Below are 17,960 nucleotides of genomic sequence, written 5' to 3'. Positions count from 1 at the left end.
AATCACATACCTTACTGACCAGTGAAAGAAGCCAGGGAAAGCATTCCCTTACCAGGACAAGCCAAGAAAGGTAAAGGTCACCCAGCCTGCACCCAGCCCTCCCTCACAAGAGGACAATCAGAGGAGCCAGGGAGATGCTGGATCTCATTTATTGAGGAAGTACACACAGCTTATATACTGCACAGGAGCCAATCAGGATTAAGGTCAGAGGGGTGGAGCAAGTTCAGTTGTAAACCCATCCCATAGTCTGTAAGGGAAAGCACAAGCTGTCCAGGGGGGCAGAATAGTCCGGGACCTATCCTGGAGGTATTCTGAGTTTTCCATCACCACCCACAGCACTGCCTCCTGGCTGATAGCCAGGAGCCATCCCAGCCACATGTGCAGCCCCATACTGGGAAGCGGGCAGCAAGTCATGCCCTACACCTTACCATCTTTGAAAGTGACTATAATCACTCCAGATTTCTCTAAAGATAAGATTAATATATTTTTTCTTATTATTGTAGTGAAGTTAGCTGAATTAATCCAATGTGTAATTATCTATAATTCCTTAGCATATGTGAAGCACTCAAAAGACATTATGTCAAAGTTATGTCAAAATTCTTTAAATATAAGGGAAGGTTTGAAACAAGAGGTTTTAATCCCAGGTCTGCCATTTTTAAGTGGTTTGACCTTGAGTGAGTAATGCAAAATCCATTAAGGACAGCTAATAAGTGGATTTGATTTGGGTCCTTTACATGGCATAAGATTAACCAAACAGTGTCTTTCTGGTGGTTGTTTAAAAAAGTTCAGCTCTTTCAAGGAAAAAGCGGCATTTTAAAACATGAATCTTGGGCCATTCCCAGGCATTTTACTTGCTTCTCAATTCAAACCACTGCTGGGCCATATAACAAAAATATATATATATATCACTGCCTGTATTTAGGCATTTAATATACTAACACATGAGAAATTTGTGGACATCTAAAGCCTCAAGGAATCAATTATATCTCTAATTTCTGTAACTGCTACAAGACAGTGCTGCTAAAAGTCATTACTCTTGATTAATAGCAATGCATAATTATTAGGAGAAAACACCTATATTTCTCTTTGATTTCTCACTGTATTCACCTATGTCAATTGCCAGAGAGTTTATTCACCTGGATATTTGGGACATGTGAGCTGTATATTTACATTTGCTCAAGAAGGAAAAATCTTCTCAGTATTTATATGTTTTGTGTACCAAGATGAAAAAGAGAACAATTTACAATTGGCAGCCCTAATAAGACTTCTTCATTTTCTATAGCCTAATAGAATCATGGATAGATGTGGATTCTATAGCACCAGGAACTTTTGTTCCCAAAAGTGAGCTTTTAAGAATAAAATTATTTTTATTCTAATTACAAATTCCATATTTTCTATATCCTGAAAACAGCCAAAATAAACTTTAAAAAAATATGTGACTCTCTACCATGTTGTCTCCATCCCCCAAACTGATGGCATTTGGCTTATATTGCATGATTCAATTCTCCTTTGTATTGAAATGCTCTACTGCTGACTTTGTAACAGCAAATGAGGCTTACAGAAAACTCCATCCAGAGAGTCATGTTCTTCTGTAAATGTGATAATTGCCCCCATTTGACTACTGATTCATTTGGCCTTCATATTGATAATTAAGAATCACAGACCTGTGGTAATGACCTAACCACATGGTATTCTGAACATTTACAATATCCTGTTTAAAACATACCAATTAAATTAACCACATAGTACAGAAGGTTTGTTTATTGTTTAAATCAAAATTCTTTGTATGTGTGTATGTATATATAAATATATATATATATATATATATATATATATATATATATATATATATATATATATATATATTTATACTTGAACTTGGGAGGTAGGGAGAACAAACATTTTTGTGGAGTATTATAATTCAGCATAATATTACAGTGTTAATAACTTAGGTGTGTTTCATTTCACTCTAATGTGGACGGGGTTTCTTCTAATTGCTTATGTAGAATATACAGAATTTCAGATATGCATCTTTATTTTGACTTATTACAAATAAGTATATTTTATAGTTGATGTTCGTTTCATTTGACTGCCTGAAGAAAATTACACAAATAGTTGTTCATTAAAGGAAAAATATGATCAAATAATTAAATTTTGTATAGGCAATATTACTTGGCAAAACAGATTCTATTTGTTTAGTTAGTTAAATTGATTTTTATAATATTTCAGTTTTCATTTATTTTGGAATAATTCATCATAAACTAAAGTGGAATTATATTAGTATTCTCGTAAAAAATAGTCAGTGGATTTAGCATTTGACTCTGTCCATAAATTAATTGTATTGCAGTCAGTTCAAAAGATTGAATCTTTAATATAAGAAGTTAGATGATGTAGAGAGGAAAAGATTATTTGATAAAAATTATTTCAAACTTTACCTTCTTTTCCACAAGAACATTAAAGTTTTCTTTACTTTTAATAAATGACAGAGAATAACACTGAGCTCAGAAGGCATGGTTTTCCCAATAGCCCCAATGGATAATTTGTTGGGTCTCCATCATCTGTGGTAACTCCAGTCCCTGTTATTTGAAATTAGGAGGATAAACTTGAGACATTAGAATACATCTCACAAGGTATTCTGGGAAAGATTATATTAACATATTTTAAATAGAGTACACAAAAAAGATAACATGTATTTCTTCAGATTTATGGATTTTTTTAATGAAGACTTAAAGTTGTAACAACTCTCTTAGAATAATTCTGCATGTTAAACCAAGAGAAACAAAGATTTAGAGAGATAATCAACAACCTGAAGGATCAAAGGATAGCTGAAAGATATTTTTGGTTAAATATTCTGTTCCTTAAAGATAAAGTGATATTAAAAAGTAAAGTGATTGCATAGAAATTTAGATATACTCTGCCATATTGGGAATTTTCTCTGATCATCCCCCTAGCCATTATTGCACATGGGAAGGGTGCATGATTTATCTAACTGATATATTTAGGGGCAAACAACTGTATAAAGTGAACTAAAAATTCATTTTTTTTGTTCCCTTTGAGAAACAAGATCCCAAATAAAGAGTATATCCCTGTTTATCATGGGTCTGGGATGATGATTCTGCCTAATCTTGGAGTTTAAAATTGTGAAGTGATTTTATACTTACACCCTCCTTTTGTGCCTGATATGTCACACTCTATCTACTGATTCTTCTTTTGGCTCAATATTAGTTCTGAACTCGAGTGAAGACAAGACATTCTTCATTAGTGCCTCTTCAGTGGCAGCAAAGTGGAATTAGTGATTAAAATGTAAACATTATTCTTTCCATCAAGTTGTAGCTTTTCACTCCCATCTTGCTTCTTACATTGATAGAAGACAGAAAGCAAGAGGCAGGGGCAACATGAGGTTAAGGCAGTAATTCTACAAAATGAGCCCACTCTCCTGACTCCCACATGTTTTCTTTTCTAAGAATCAATTTATCTGTAGTCCTGCCTGATTTAAGTGAATAGGATCTATCACATTCTTCAACAAACTACCCGTAATCTGCAGGAAAAAAGAGGCCTAAAATAATGTCAATAAGAAGAACATAGTTTTCACAGAAGGGGAGGACTTTTGTGATCTCAACATACGTCAGATCCTGGAACTCAGGGAGGTAACACACCTTCATCATGAAATCTGTAAGAAAAGGTTCCAAGTAGAACTGGTGAAAATGGGTCAAGGTGACCTAGAGTAATCATGGCCCTGGGGACTTGAAAGTCTAATATCATTCTACTGTCAGTCAAAAAATGAAGAGGTGGTCCTGTGTGATACTGTCTGAAAACCTGTCTGGGAGCCCCCATAAAATAAGTTCAGGAGAGACATGCTGTCTTTCTCTGCTCTGAGAGGGCCCACACTCTCCCTTAAAACTAACTCCTTTCTCAATTCCCCATCCCTTCTAATAAACATGTCTATAATTCTGAGAGATTTGTCTGAAATCTTTCTGACTTGATTATAAAAATCCGGGTTGAAGTTGGGGGACCTCCATGCTGTTTCAGTTTCCTGGGAGACCGTAGCCCTCTTACAAAGTGATAGCATTTTTGAGGTAAGAAACTTTCTCCCCCAAATCAAATTCTACAACTTAGTGCTGTTTGGAGCCTGATTTCTTCTGCTTATGTGGCTTGATTCTTTATATTTGTTTTTTTGTTTGTTTGTTTTTGTCCTCTGCCCCAACTTTGACATGTCACAAATTCCTGTCGCTGTTACCTGCAGAGAGTTCTCTGAGGATTTCCAGCTCTTATGCCACCTCAACTCCTTTTTTTGTCCCTACCTTTATTATGTATAAAGCCCATTATAGCCAATTCTATATATAATACAATAAAATACTAAAGTCATATTTCTAAGAAGTGGGGTATTAATTATATAAATAACTAATTAGACTTTTAAAGTCATTTTTTTCTATTCTCAATACTTTCCCCACTGCAATTCTAACCTACTTTTTGTACCAACTGTACCCCAAATAGATTACTTTACTAATGCCTCCTTTACTTTGATGGAATTTTGTTTCAGGGAAACGATAAGGCCCTTGAGGATATGGATTGATTTTTACTGAACTTTGTATTTCCACCATATTCACATTGTTTAATGTGAAGTGTGTTCAACAAGTAACTTTTTAATTTATGCAAAATAGTAATCTGATTAGTCTCACACGTTCAATAATACAAAATTCAATTTTTTCTACTTTCTCTTAGCATTACATTTGCAATGACATGTCAATGGGCAAATGAATAATAAGGACAAAATTAGGTATCAAAATTGGGAAAAAAACTTACAATTGAGAAGGTGTGTGTGTGTGTGTGTGTGTGTGTGTGTGTGTGTATGTGTGTATGTTTTCCTTTGGTTATTCCAATGACTCATTTTGATTTTAAAGACAATGTCAAATGTCAAGTAGTATATGGAACTCAAAAGGGGAGCACAGAACAACAACAAAATAAGCCTATCACAAATCTTCACAATTACTTCTAAAGATTAGACTCCTTGAAAATCTCAATTTTTACACTTCTGAGTTTTTTCACATCTCAATTTTTTTTAGTACCAAAGATTGAACCCAGGGATATGAAACCACTGAGCTTCAACTCCAGCCCTTTTGATTCTTTTTTAGTTTTGATATAGGTTCTCATAGGTTGCTTACAGCCTTGCTAAGTTGCTGATGCTGGTTTTGAACCTGCAACCCCCCTACCTCAGCAAACCTAACCTCTGGGATTATAGGCATGTGTCACAATGCCCAGCTTTAAAAATTCTTATAGGATTATTTAGCATAGATTTGATGGATATAAATATGTTCATGTTCCCATGGTGATTCTGATATATACTTTCTCTAGTATCACTCTTTGTGTCAAAAGTATACTCTCATTTTTATATTAATGTATTTCAAGTAAACAGTGAAAGGCAGAGCTGTAAATCTCAACAGAAGCCACGTTCGTTTAAAGTCTGTAATCATTTTTAATCAGCAGTGGTGACAGGTAGAGGAACTAGAATAAAAGAGTTGGACTCTGGATCTTTATCATAGCCACAATAACCCTTTATCTAACAGAGATGTTATGAGGATCACAGAAGATAATTCAGGAGAACTTTGAAAATTCTAAAGTGTATTCCTATTATTTTAATACTAGAAAGTAACGCTTCTGGATTAACCTTATTATCTTATTCAGTCCCTCTCCTCTTGCCAGAGTAGCATAGAGTTGAAGACTACAAAATATTTTGTCAGAAGGACCTTAAATTCAGGAAGTGGTATTACCCATTCCAGATCTCAAACCTGGAACAATTATTTTATCCTTATGAACTCTCTTTTCCTTATCTTGGCAAGAACTACAAAACCAATAATCATTATGAGATTGTATAATTAAAATCAATATCATTCTGAGACAATGCAATTATTATCAGATTGCTTAATTGAATGCCTGGGACAAAATAATAAGTGGACTTTACTTAATTACTAGAGGATTTTAACAAAGAAATCTTGACTAAGATAAATTCTGTCTTGCTTATGTTTTATAAAACTTCTACCCACTTCACCAATCCATGCCTATCTTCTAAAAATTTCCAGTGAAAAAATATTATACTTTATTCTCTCAAGTTTCCTCAGCAATCTTCATTAGGGCTAAATTCATTTAGACTTAAGAGTCTAAATGAATTAGACTATTTTTAAGCTACTTAATTATTCACTGCATCAAATTAATTATCAAATACTATAGGATCCACTTGCTAAATAATTCATTTTCCATTCATTCATTTAACTATTTGTTGAATATCTATTATATGTTAGACTTTCTACAATAAGCATACACAATAAAAATTAATAAATCAGATGTTATAGATTCACACATTTTAATACGAGAGAACAAAACCACATAAACTAGCAAAAATATAATAAGAAATAGTCATTCTGAGAACTGAGTGAGAGAGAAGTTCACTGTGGAATTAACGAAATCAGAAAGTACAGGCTTGGCCAAGGACATAATCAACTAATAGCTAAATGTGTAAATGTGATAGTTGAGTATGGGCAGCATTAGTGGGGTACAAAAACAAACAGGAGGAGTTAGATCCTGTTGAACACTCAATATTTACAAAACCATTTTATCTTCAGGGAGAAACCAATGACAATTTTTGAGATCTACAGAGACCAGTGTTAAGAATCCTGAATGAGTCCATAGAGGATATGGAAATGGAAACCATGCAAAAATCCTAGATATATTGGCATCTCAGGTGATCTGATCTCTGACCTTCTGAATTTTTCCAATTATAAGTCTGGAATGGTGGAGGTCCAAAATGTCCAATCTATATTGAAAACATACTACTATGATTTTGCATTTGAAATTTAGTGTGTACTGAATATAAATTCCTATATTAAAGCTTGGAAACTCAATGGGACACTTTGTTTAATGAAAGTCTTTATGGAGGTAATTAAGAGTAATATAAGTGATGAAAAATAAAATCCTAATGCAATAATGTTGGTATCCTGATAAGAGAAAGAGACCAGGGCTTTCTCTCTCTCCATGGACGAAAGAAGAAAGGCCCTTTGAAGACACTAGAGTAACACTCATCTTCAAAGCAAGAAAAAGGTCCGCATCAGAACCAAACTATCTTGACATGGTGATGTTATACATAAAACATTTATGTTAAGTCATCCAGTCCATGGAAATTTGTTGTAAAGACTAAGCTGATGAATAAGCAGATGAGTACATCTGGTTGTACACATGTCCAGGCACACAGAACCCATCATCCTACCCTTAGAATCAGTCTCAGATTTGTGATATTTCCATGCTTTGTTCTTTACAGCCAAAGACTTCCCTACATTCACACAATGTCAAATTATCTTCTAAAAATTTGTAATAGTCAGTGAAGAAAGCAAGAAAGCGAAGGCTCCAAAATTAGAAATTTGTCAATCATGTTGAAATGTAATGACAGAGACTAAGTTATGAAATCTAAGCTTAGGGATACACACATCAAGTTCTACAATGCACATGATGCTTTCTCCTACAAAATTAAAAACTTAAATATATATTATAGAGTAATGTGCCTAGGGAGATTTTAAGGGGACATAGTGTTTTTTAGGCAAAACTGAGATATTTGGATGCATTTACTGCATGAATATATTCCTCATTTGACATAATGTCATGGTGCATAATGTAATCCAAAATTTAGCTACTCAAGTCTTTGTCAAGTACATTTGTGACTCACATAATAAGATTAGCTAGTAGTTTGGAAATAGAATATTAAGATTTTCTGTTAGACCATATGAGTTTTCAAATAAAATAAATGAGGACAGACTTTTTGAATATTTATGGTTTATGTGTTTGTTTAATATTCTATTTGGAGTAAATAAATATGACAGTTCCATTTGCTGAAATTGAGATTTCTGAGAAAAAATAATGTGTCTCATGATTGAATATCACTTCAGTGTGTCTCATAGAATTTTCATTTCTTTTCTTCCCCATTTCCAGTGCCATCATTTCAGAATTTAACATATTTTATAGCTATATGCTGCTCCTGTAGTCACCAACTCAGTTACTTTAGATCATAATAATCAATACTCATAGTTTGCATGTTTGAAAGATATTTGGATTCCAAGCCAAAGGTTAAATAAATGTATACATTAAGAAAGCAATTTAACCTGTGAAGATTCATTCCTTTTTACATAGTAAGGTAATAATTACCTTGCAATTTGTTAGAAGAAAATATATATAAAAGCACAATTCTAAAACTTGTCATATATTTGGAGAATTAGTTTACATTGGAGATTTCTATCTATATACCTATCTATCAATCTATCTATCTAGATATAATTTGTGTGATTTCAGCATATATATTCTGATTTAACCTATCCTTCAAACCCTACCATATTTAACCCAAGGGTGGATGTAGAAAAAATCCTTAACCTCCTTTTATCTCAGGTTAAAGAGTTTAGTGTTTATGTGAAGAAACAAAAGTAGCACACATATAAAGGTAAACAACACATGATCTTACAAATAAATGACATACTTAGTTTATATCATATAAGTATAACATAAGCCTAGCAATTATTTTTTCCTTTTTATTTGTTCTTTTTAGATGTACATGATAGTAAAGTAAATTTTGAACATTATGCATACATGCAGTACAACTTATTCTAATTTAGGATCCTCTTCTTGTGGTTGTACATGATGTGGAGTTATACTAGTTGTGTATTCAAATATAACATAGGAAAGTTATGTCAGATTCATTCTACTGTATTTCCTATTCTCAGCTCTGCTTCCTTCCCTTCAATGCCCTTTTTCTAATCCAACAATTCTTTATTATTTTTTACTGTTTCACAAGGAGAGAAAACAAGCAATCAAAAAAATGCTAGGGGCTTCCTATTGTAGAACACTAGTTACTGTGTAATGATAAAAGAAAGTCTTCTGTTACCTATAAACTTTCATGTTTATTGTTCTGCAATAATAGGAACGACAGAAATGCAAATCATTATTAATAGTCCCTCTAACAAAACATAGCTATTGCTAACATTTTTTTTGTGTGTGTTTTATTCAGACTTTTCCCTTAAGCCTAAATTTTATTTTTAATATAAGCTAAAACATTATAAGTTTATTTTTACATTTTCCAGGTTCCATTTATTATTTAAATACAATTACTTTCCATGAATTTTTATCATTTTGAAAACATTATATTAGAGGTTGATTTTAAAATATAATATCCTTCTCCCATAAAATTATAAATATCTCTGGATATTTCAGACATTCTTTTTAAAATATATTTCTACAAAAAGAATTATAGGACATACTGTTTACCATTTTTGGCATATGTTTTCAAATTGTTTTTGTTTAATAGTTTCTGATGATTCATGTTCCATACAAACTTTGTTACAACTCTATTTACCGGCATTCATTTATTGTTATCAATTTAATGTATTTCCTAGTGGCATAAATCAGATATAGCTATTTTTCCTCCGAAACACAAGAAACTTTTTCTCATATTTTTAATGTTACATTTTCTTTTTCTTATGCATTGTTACTTGGTTATGTTTTGGGAATCATCACTCATTTTGTTAATGTGTAGATCTTACTAAGCTCTAGTAATATTATTAATTAATTTGTTTTCTTACAACTGATATGGATATATTTTAAAATAGTCACATAGTTAAATGCCTTTTTACTCTATTTTACCATTTATGTGTGTATGTGTGTATTCTTAACTATTTTTATGTATCTTTTAAAATACAGACCATATCAAGTTTCCTTTTAAATTTTTTTTTAGTTGTCAATGAACATTTATTTAATTTATTTATATTTGGTGCTGTTAATTGAACCCAGTGCCTCACATATACTAGGCAAGCACTCTACCACTGAACTACAAACCCAGCCCTCAAGTTCCCTTTTAAGATACTGAAACTATTATCCTATTGAATATTTGTTATAATACTATTTACTTTATAAAATATCTTTGTAAAAAATGTATATGCCTGTTTATCTATATAGTATTATACAGAGAGCTTATAATATTTATGAAATGGTGTTTGGATTTAGTTCTTATATTTATCACATACTGTGAAACTGAATAGAAAATCAAACAAAATGCCCTTTAAAATACTCAACTATGCTTCTTTATTATGGTTTGGATATGCAATGCCCCCAAATGTTCTTATAATAATGAAAGAATATTCATACATGAAATTATTGAATTTGTGAGAGATGTAACACATTTAGTCCATTCTAGTTTCAACTTGCAGATGGGTGAGAACTATAGCAGGTGGGAAATGAATGGAGGAGGAGGGTGACTCGGTATATGCCCTGTAGTGGTTGTTCTTCCCTTTATCCTCTTCCACCTCTTTCTTTTTTGCCTCCTTGCTGCCATGAGTCCAGCAGAGTTCCTCCACCATGCCTTTCCACCACTATGCTCTGCCTCACTTTGGGCCCAGAGCAATGGATTCAGCCACTCGTGATCTAAATCTGTCAAAGTGTGAAATGAAATAAGCTTTCTCTCCTCTCCATTGTTCTTATCATGTATTTTGGTCACATTGACAGAAAGATGAGTAATACACTTCTAAATATACAAATAACTTCATTTACTTATTTTGTTGGGATTACAATCTATTTTTTATATAGTGGAGTGTGCGCAATTATAATATACATACTCATTTTTTGTGCATGCCTGTAATCTCTGCTTATCATGAGTCTGAGGGAAGGAGGACTGCAAAGTCAATTTCTACTTGTGTAATGTAGCAACAACTTATCTCAAAGTAAAATTATTTTAAAAAATGCTGGTGGTATATCTCAGTGGTGGAACACTTACTTAGACTGTGTGAGGTTTTAGATTCATTCAAATATACTTTGAAAAATATATTTACTTCTTTTAAGACTTACCCCCCACAATCATAGAACAATTGTACAGACATATTTGTCTTTGTAAGATGTAAAAGACTAATCATGTTGACTTGCTTTTTTAATATAGCAATAAAATAAACAGCAATATATAAACAATCAGTTAAATAAAGTTATATATTGGTATTACAAAACAGTAATAAGCTATTAAAATATATTGTGATGTGTATGTATTAATGGAATATCTATATCAATACATATATTTCTATTATGCTGACTATACAACAGCATGCTTCTAAGGATTTTACTACAACTACTTGTGTAACTTTGACAACAATGATTTTAGGTGGGACCATTTCATCCCCAAGATAGTGCAACTTTTAACAGAGATGCCAGAATTCTGTTACAAGCTCTGTAGCTCCAGAGCCTAGGATATTACTCTATTTGCTATATGAATAAATAATTAAGCTGTACTTATTTGGGATTAAGGAAGATCAACTAAAAATGCCATCATCTAATTTTGGAGATATGTAATAGAAACAGAGAGAGGGAAAGAAAGAAGAAAAGCTAGTACCTTTTTAGAAATTCAAGTATTTGAGCCCCCAAATGAAATGTGTGCATGGGAAACAGGATCTGACAGAGCAACCTGTTTCAAAACATTCCAGATGATCTGAAACATGTCAAGGCTGGAGAGTCCTGTGTTTCAGATGAATTCTACTAGAGTCCAAGCAGGTGACATTCATGAGTGATGCAGCCCAGGTGTAGGACAACAGAAAGGGTCTAATGTCACGGCAAACTGCAGAAGGAATGCACCTCCAATGGGGTCACAGCCAGCGAGCAAGCAGGTTAATGCCAAATGGAATACAATTACCAGAAATGCATTTTCAGGTAGACATTTCCTAGATTTTAAATGTCAGTAGCCAATTCTAACAATTGTTGGCAGAATAAATACAATATGCTTACATAATTACTCCATTCTGTGTGATCTTCAATTGATAAAAAAGAAGTTTGGAGGTGGGTAATATGGAAAAACTTCTATTTCCCTTTTACCTGCAAGGATTCTTGAAACCAGATTCAAAGAAGGGAGGAGATACTTAAGAATCAGCATTTCTTTATATTACTCAAGGTAAATTTTCTATATGTTACAATAGAGATTAAAATATTAAACTATTAAAGCATCTTGGTATTGTGTATTAATAAGATAATTGTGTCTATAACACCTTTTTTTTACCAGTGCACATTTTAGACTTTATACTCTTCTTTACTCTGTGTTCTGACTATCCATGACAGAGTTTGAATTTTGGCTCTTTTACAAACAAGGCAAGCATATCTTTAATAGCAGATCTCTGGTCAACTGAGGTCTGTTTTCAGAGCCCTTGCTGCTTTGAGTGTCACTCCCACTGCCATCTGTGCCTTGTATGTGGGGATTTAAAAATGGAGAGATGCTGACTGGGACAGTTTCTCCTCCACTGACAATCTGCCACAGGTGCTGGAAGCAGTCCTTATAGTACTCAATCTTCAGATGAAAGGTTGAATTAGCTGGCATGAGTTTCTTACTAAATTGTTGTGCCAGTGTTTGAAAAACACATTCTCAAACTAACCTAGATTTTTAGAAGTTGTTTTCTTGTTTGAAAGGATTGTCTTATTGTTGTCCTTTGCTTTGGGGTGGGGACTATTAAAAATGAATGAGGAAGGAGAAGAAAAATTTTATTAAGTTATTGATGATTATGAGGCAAGAAAATGTGCAAGTGACCTGAAAAACTTGACTCTTACTAACCATTTTACCTGCATTATCCCCCAGGACTGAAAACAAGCCCTTGAAGATAACACTTTTTTGCTAGGAAAACTCCGTTGATTCTAATGCTGGAAGAACATGATACAGTAACTGGAAATAAAGAATGAGAAAAGAATAATGTATCCAGATACAAAGCAACATACTGTCAAACCTTAAACACTCTTATTAGATAGTTCAGATATTACAGTATACTGAAAGCACTTTAAAAAAATCACATAGCTAGTTCATCATTTGGGGTAAATGAATTTTCTTTATAATACAAATATTAACTTCTACTTGGAAATAATCCTAAATGATTAAAATTGCTCTTCAGAAAGGAATCATGAATGTAAAGATGAAACAACTTGTTTAGAGCAGTTAGGTATTTTCCAATAGTTGAAAGCCAAGATTATGGCAGACTTGGAATTCAAAGTATCCTGTCTTAATGGAATTCATAATAGTAATAGCCTTTTTCTGCACATTTAAATCATCATCCCTTAGCACATATATTCTACATAAGTCAGGAAATTTTGGACAACAGAAGGCACTATTTACTCATGCCCAAATTCATCAAGAGTCAAATTTGAGGGACTATTCCAGTATGAACATGCTTCCTCTGGTTAAAAGGGAAATCTTCCCTTCACAGTCTTTAGTATTAGTCATCTTGTTTCCGAAGACTTACTATGGATTGTGTGAAATGAGGGTTAAGATTAACATCCAGAGCATAAAGAAGGTGGCAAAGAAAACAGTCCCTCAATTTAACAAAGCCTCAGATGAGAATTATGTAACAAAATCAGCCCTTTGCTTAGAAAATTGACTGCACAATCCATATCATTATTTATCTGATAAGAAATGATTTCTTTCTGTGACATTTGTTGCATTTCCAAAGTTTCTGCCATTCTACCTAATTCTGCTTCTCTGAGAAATACCTGGTACCCCAGATATTTCTGTAGATGTTCAAATATACAATAGCAATATGCATTTGTGGGAATCCAGGTAGTGTTTGTGTGACTCGCCCTCAGGAGCTAATCAAGCATTGGAACACTGAAGAATAATGGAAAGAATTTTCAGACTAGGATTTGATTTCATTTTCTAGATCTCATCCTAAAGTTGAGTTATTAGATTCATATTGACCCTTCCTCTTTCAAATCAGTGCTCTGAGAATCTGTTGGACAAAATATATTAAGCAATGATTTACCTGGTTTTATGAAAAGAATTCTGCAAGAATTATTATCAACTTAATTAAAAATAACTATAAATGATGGTCAAAGGTTTAAATTTTACTTTAAAATATTATTTAGGTGTTTCAAACATCCTAATATAAACAAAAAATAAATATAAGAGGCATTTAAATACAGAATATAGTTTGAAAATACTGATTGAAAATAATTAGTAAATGTTGTTTATTAATCATTGATTACAAGTGCCTTAAATTTTCATAAATTCAAATAAAGTTAATCTGTTTGGGATTTTCCTGTGTGTAAGAGGGGTGATTTTTTTTTATTTGATTGTTTTTTTATTGCACTTTCAAAGCATGGAAAACAATAGGTACTATAGGTTTTTGGTTCCACAATAATCACATTTTGCATATTATTTTAGTAATGATATTTATTTTATCATTGATTTCATTTAAAAATCATGTTTATATATACATTTTCTATGCAGACTAATTGTTAAGCAAATTGAATTGGTTTATAATTGTTTAAAATAATTTGATATATATTGAAGATTATATAAATATCTTTTTGTCAAGTACCTTCAATATTATTTACATCTTAGTACTATTCAGAAAAACTCATAGCCAATATTTTATTTTATGAAATACAGCATCCAATATAATCATATTGGTCTTTTGGTAGTTTCTGAAAATACACTAGTTATATCTATTTAATGTCACTAGACATCATTAGTATTCTTGAATTCTATCAGATGTATGATCCTAAACATGTAGATAAATATAACATTTGACATTTATAACACAATAAAGAGGCATTTTGAAAGCAAAATGTAATGAGAAAATATATACTATTATATTATAGTCTCATTTATTGCTGAAACCCAAAGTAAGAAAGATTTGGTGTTAAAAAAAAAGAATGATACTAAAATCCTCTGAATCTGTGCTCCTATAGGTTTACTTTAGCAGAGTTAAGTTTATAATTAAAATGAAATAGCACAAGTGGAAAGCATCAAAGCATGGTATTAAAATGAAATACTCATTTATAAGAATGTTATTTTAAGTTACAAAGAAAAATAATAGAAGTAATGAGATATTTTTCCAAAAAGAAATAACAGTGATGAATTAAGAAGGTAATTTATATCACGTAGAAGGTATGAAGGAGTGTGAAACAATCAGTACACATTATGCAGATTCACTATAAAATGTTTCTCCACAGAAAACTTTTTCAACAAAACTTATATAATGTATTTTATTTACAAATAAAACCTCAATTGTGAACCTATTTGGACTAAGGGTATTTTTATCTAATCCATCTTTATACATAAAAGAATATATTATGAAATAATGCAAAAATTTTAAATATTTATAAAATCCTACTTAAAATAAATTGTGTTAAATAAATACCCTATTAATACTAATTGATAATGTGTTTAATATCCTTATTTTATTTATATATATATATCCAATTATGAGATTTATAAATAGAATAATATAGTGCACTATGTAACGAGTTCTCATTTTTATATATATTTAACTTAGCAAAGATGCAATGAAAGTCACTCAAAACAAAACAAGAGAAATAAAGAATGAATGAATGACAGGAGGAGGGGAAGAAGGAATAAATAGTTTAAAGTCATGAAAATTTTGTATTTTCCCAAGAATAAATAAAACAGATTAAATGGTCACCTGAAGTTTTCTCTGTTGTTGTAGAATCAAATCTGACTTTTGTTTGTATCTCATTCAACTCTAACCTTGAAGAACAGTTAGTGCAACATGATTCTAAAATCAAAACAACTTCTTAAGTAATTATTATCTAAAAAATAAAACAAAAGTATTCTAGTATAGGAAGAAAATAAATATAAGATTTCCTAAGAACAGTATATCAATTTATTTCATTTTCTTTTTTTTAAAGAGAGAGTGAGAGAGGAGAGAGAGAGAGAGAGAGAATTTTTAATATTTATTTTTTAGTTATCGACAGATACAACATCTTTGTTTGTACGTGGTGCTGAGGATCGAACCTGGGCTGCACGCATGCCAGGCGAGCGTGCTACCGCTTGAGCCACATCCCCAACCCTTATTTTTTTTCTTAACCAGAATGTGGGAAAGCTACAGGGTTTGGAAGGGATGGGTAGACCCTCCAAACATGGGGACAATGTCTTCCAGCCATTCCTTTCCCTGCACTATCAATGACCAGGGCGTTAGCAGCTCATGATCACTTTCAAATGCAGGTCATATAATTTATTATACAGCATATTTTATAGAGATTTTAAAGAATGACTTGTTTTGGTTTGGGTGTGAGGTGTCCCCCAGAAAGCATAGGTGTGAGACAATGAAAGGAGATTCAGAGGAGAAATGATTGAGATGTAAAAGTCTTGTCCCAATCAGCTAATTAATCCCCTAATAGGGATCAACTGAGTGGTAATGGTAATGGTAGGGTGTGGATGAATGGGATGGGAATTTGGGTGTGGTTTGGGGTATATATTGAAATCTGGCAAGTGGAGACTTCCTTTTCTGCTTCTTGATTATCATGTGAGCTGCTTCCCTCTACCACCCTCTTCTGCCATAATGTTCTGCCTCACCTCAACCCTGAGGAGTGGAGCTGGCCTTCTATGGACTAAAATCTCTGAAACAATGAGCCCTCAAATAAAATTTTCCCTCTCGACAATTGATCTGCTTGAATCTTTTAGTTACAGATGAAAAAAAAAAGATGATTCTAATATGTATTTTATCAAATAAATTGTTTTTTTACTAGCTTAATTTAGAAGTAAGGTCCCATATATATGATGTGACTCTATGGAACTTAATTTAACTGTGAATTTGTAAGTTAAACATAACCTCACTTTATTTTAAGCTTTCTCAATTTAATAATTCAGACACTGTATTTTCTCTTACTTCATTTTATCTTTAACTAAAAACTAGTTTCTAATGACATGTGAAAACATTAAATATATAATATTAAAACTGTTTTGAATAGTTGATGTATTTGAATTGGTATAAAAAATACATTCCCTTGGAAAAATTGAGCTTTATTTCCTGGTTGTGTCACAGAATCAACTCAAAATATAATTAATTTTACAAAATAAAAATTGTTTTCATTCTTCAAAAGAGATAACTACATTTTATTACCATTTTTTCCTCTATGTTCATTTAAATGGCCTTGAAATTCTGCTTATACTACACATATAGCCTTAAAAACATTCACAATGTGGAACCCATATGGTCAACCAAAGGAATTCATAGGGTTAATTGCATAAATAGAAGCTTTTAAAAATGCATTTTTCAAACCACAGGGAAATACGTGATTATGTATATTTTAAATAGCTGTATATAAATTAAGGCTATGTAGCTTTTTATTTCATTTTAAAGATAAATTTTAAATTTTATAAGAGAAACAATGGCCAAGTAGGAGAAGAATATTTGTTGTTTAAACAACATTTAGTAAATTATATAGATGCTTAATGCAGATGTTTTCACTTTGACAATGATCTCATGGCTATTACCAAGAAATAGAAAAATCCCAAAATACCTCTACCCTGGATATTTCGTGCATCAATGGAAGAACAACCATCCACCAAAAAATTAAAAATTATCTACTCCATCTATTCAAACACAAAACTTTTTGAAAATACAATAAAATTGATTATACCATTTGAGGACAAAATTCTTTTCAGGAAAATGTATAGGTGTGCATTGTATGTGTTTCAGGAAGAAATATGTAAATGATAACAGCAATGTTTACCATGATGACTTCCGAAACATAATAAGCACAATGTAATGACAAGCACATTAACAACTTAATTTTTAAATTAAACATATGCTAATTTATAGATTATACATAGATTGTACTCTATGTATCTAGGTATCTAAAATGTCATTTATTCTTTTAGAATTATGCAATCTGGAATACTAATAACTTGGTTTTAATGTTGATTAAAATTTAACATTTGGGATCACATCTTAGCAATAATATATCAGTGTCTATCCCAGTTTGGAGTGACCCTTATGTTGCATCTGCAAAAGCATTGACAGTTTCTCATTGAAAAGGGTCATCAGGTTCAAGGGATACTAGAAAATTCAAATGTGCTCTATGCAATTTGAAAATTTTCTGTTCCCCAAGGAGGACAAATTGCAAATATTGAGCAGTAAGCATGTTGATGTTCCAGACTAACAGCTATTCTTGTA

At 32.0% G+C, this 17,960-nt stretch overlaps 1 non-coding gene across 1 annotated transcript; it reads right to left on the bottom strand.

The window, feature by feature from the left end:
• Positions 1-15,874: 15,874 nt before the first annotated feature.
• Positions 15,875-16,008, bottom strand: LOC143387194 (small nucleolar RNA SNORA71). The gene has a single exon (XR_013089822.1). It is a non-coding gene; the product is annotated as a small nucleolar RNA SNORA71 (small nucleolar RNA).
• Between the last annotated feature and the right edge of the window lie 1,952 nt (positions 16,009-17,960).

Source organism: Callospermophilus lateralis, unplaced genomic scaffold (genome assembly GCF_048772815.1).
Source record: "Callospermophilus lateralis isolate mCalLat2 unplaced genomic scaffold, mCalLat2.hap1 Scaffold_121, whole genome shotgun sequence".
NCBI lineage: Eukaryota > Metazoa > Chordata > Mammalia > Rodentia > Sciuridae > Callospermophilus > Callospermophilus lateralis.
Note: the sequence above shows the minus strand (reverse complement) of the source record. Positions and strands in the feature narration are given on the sequence as shown.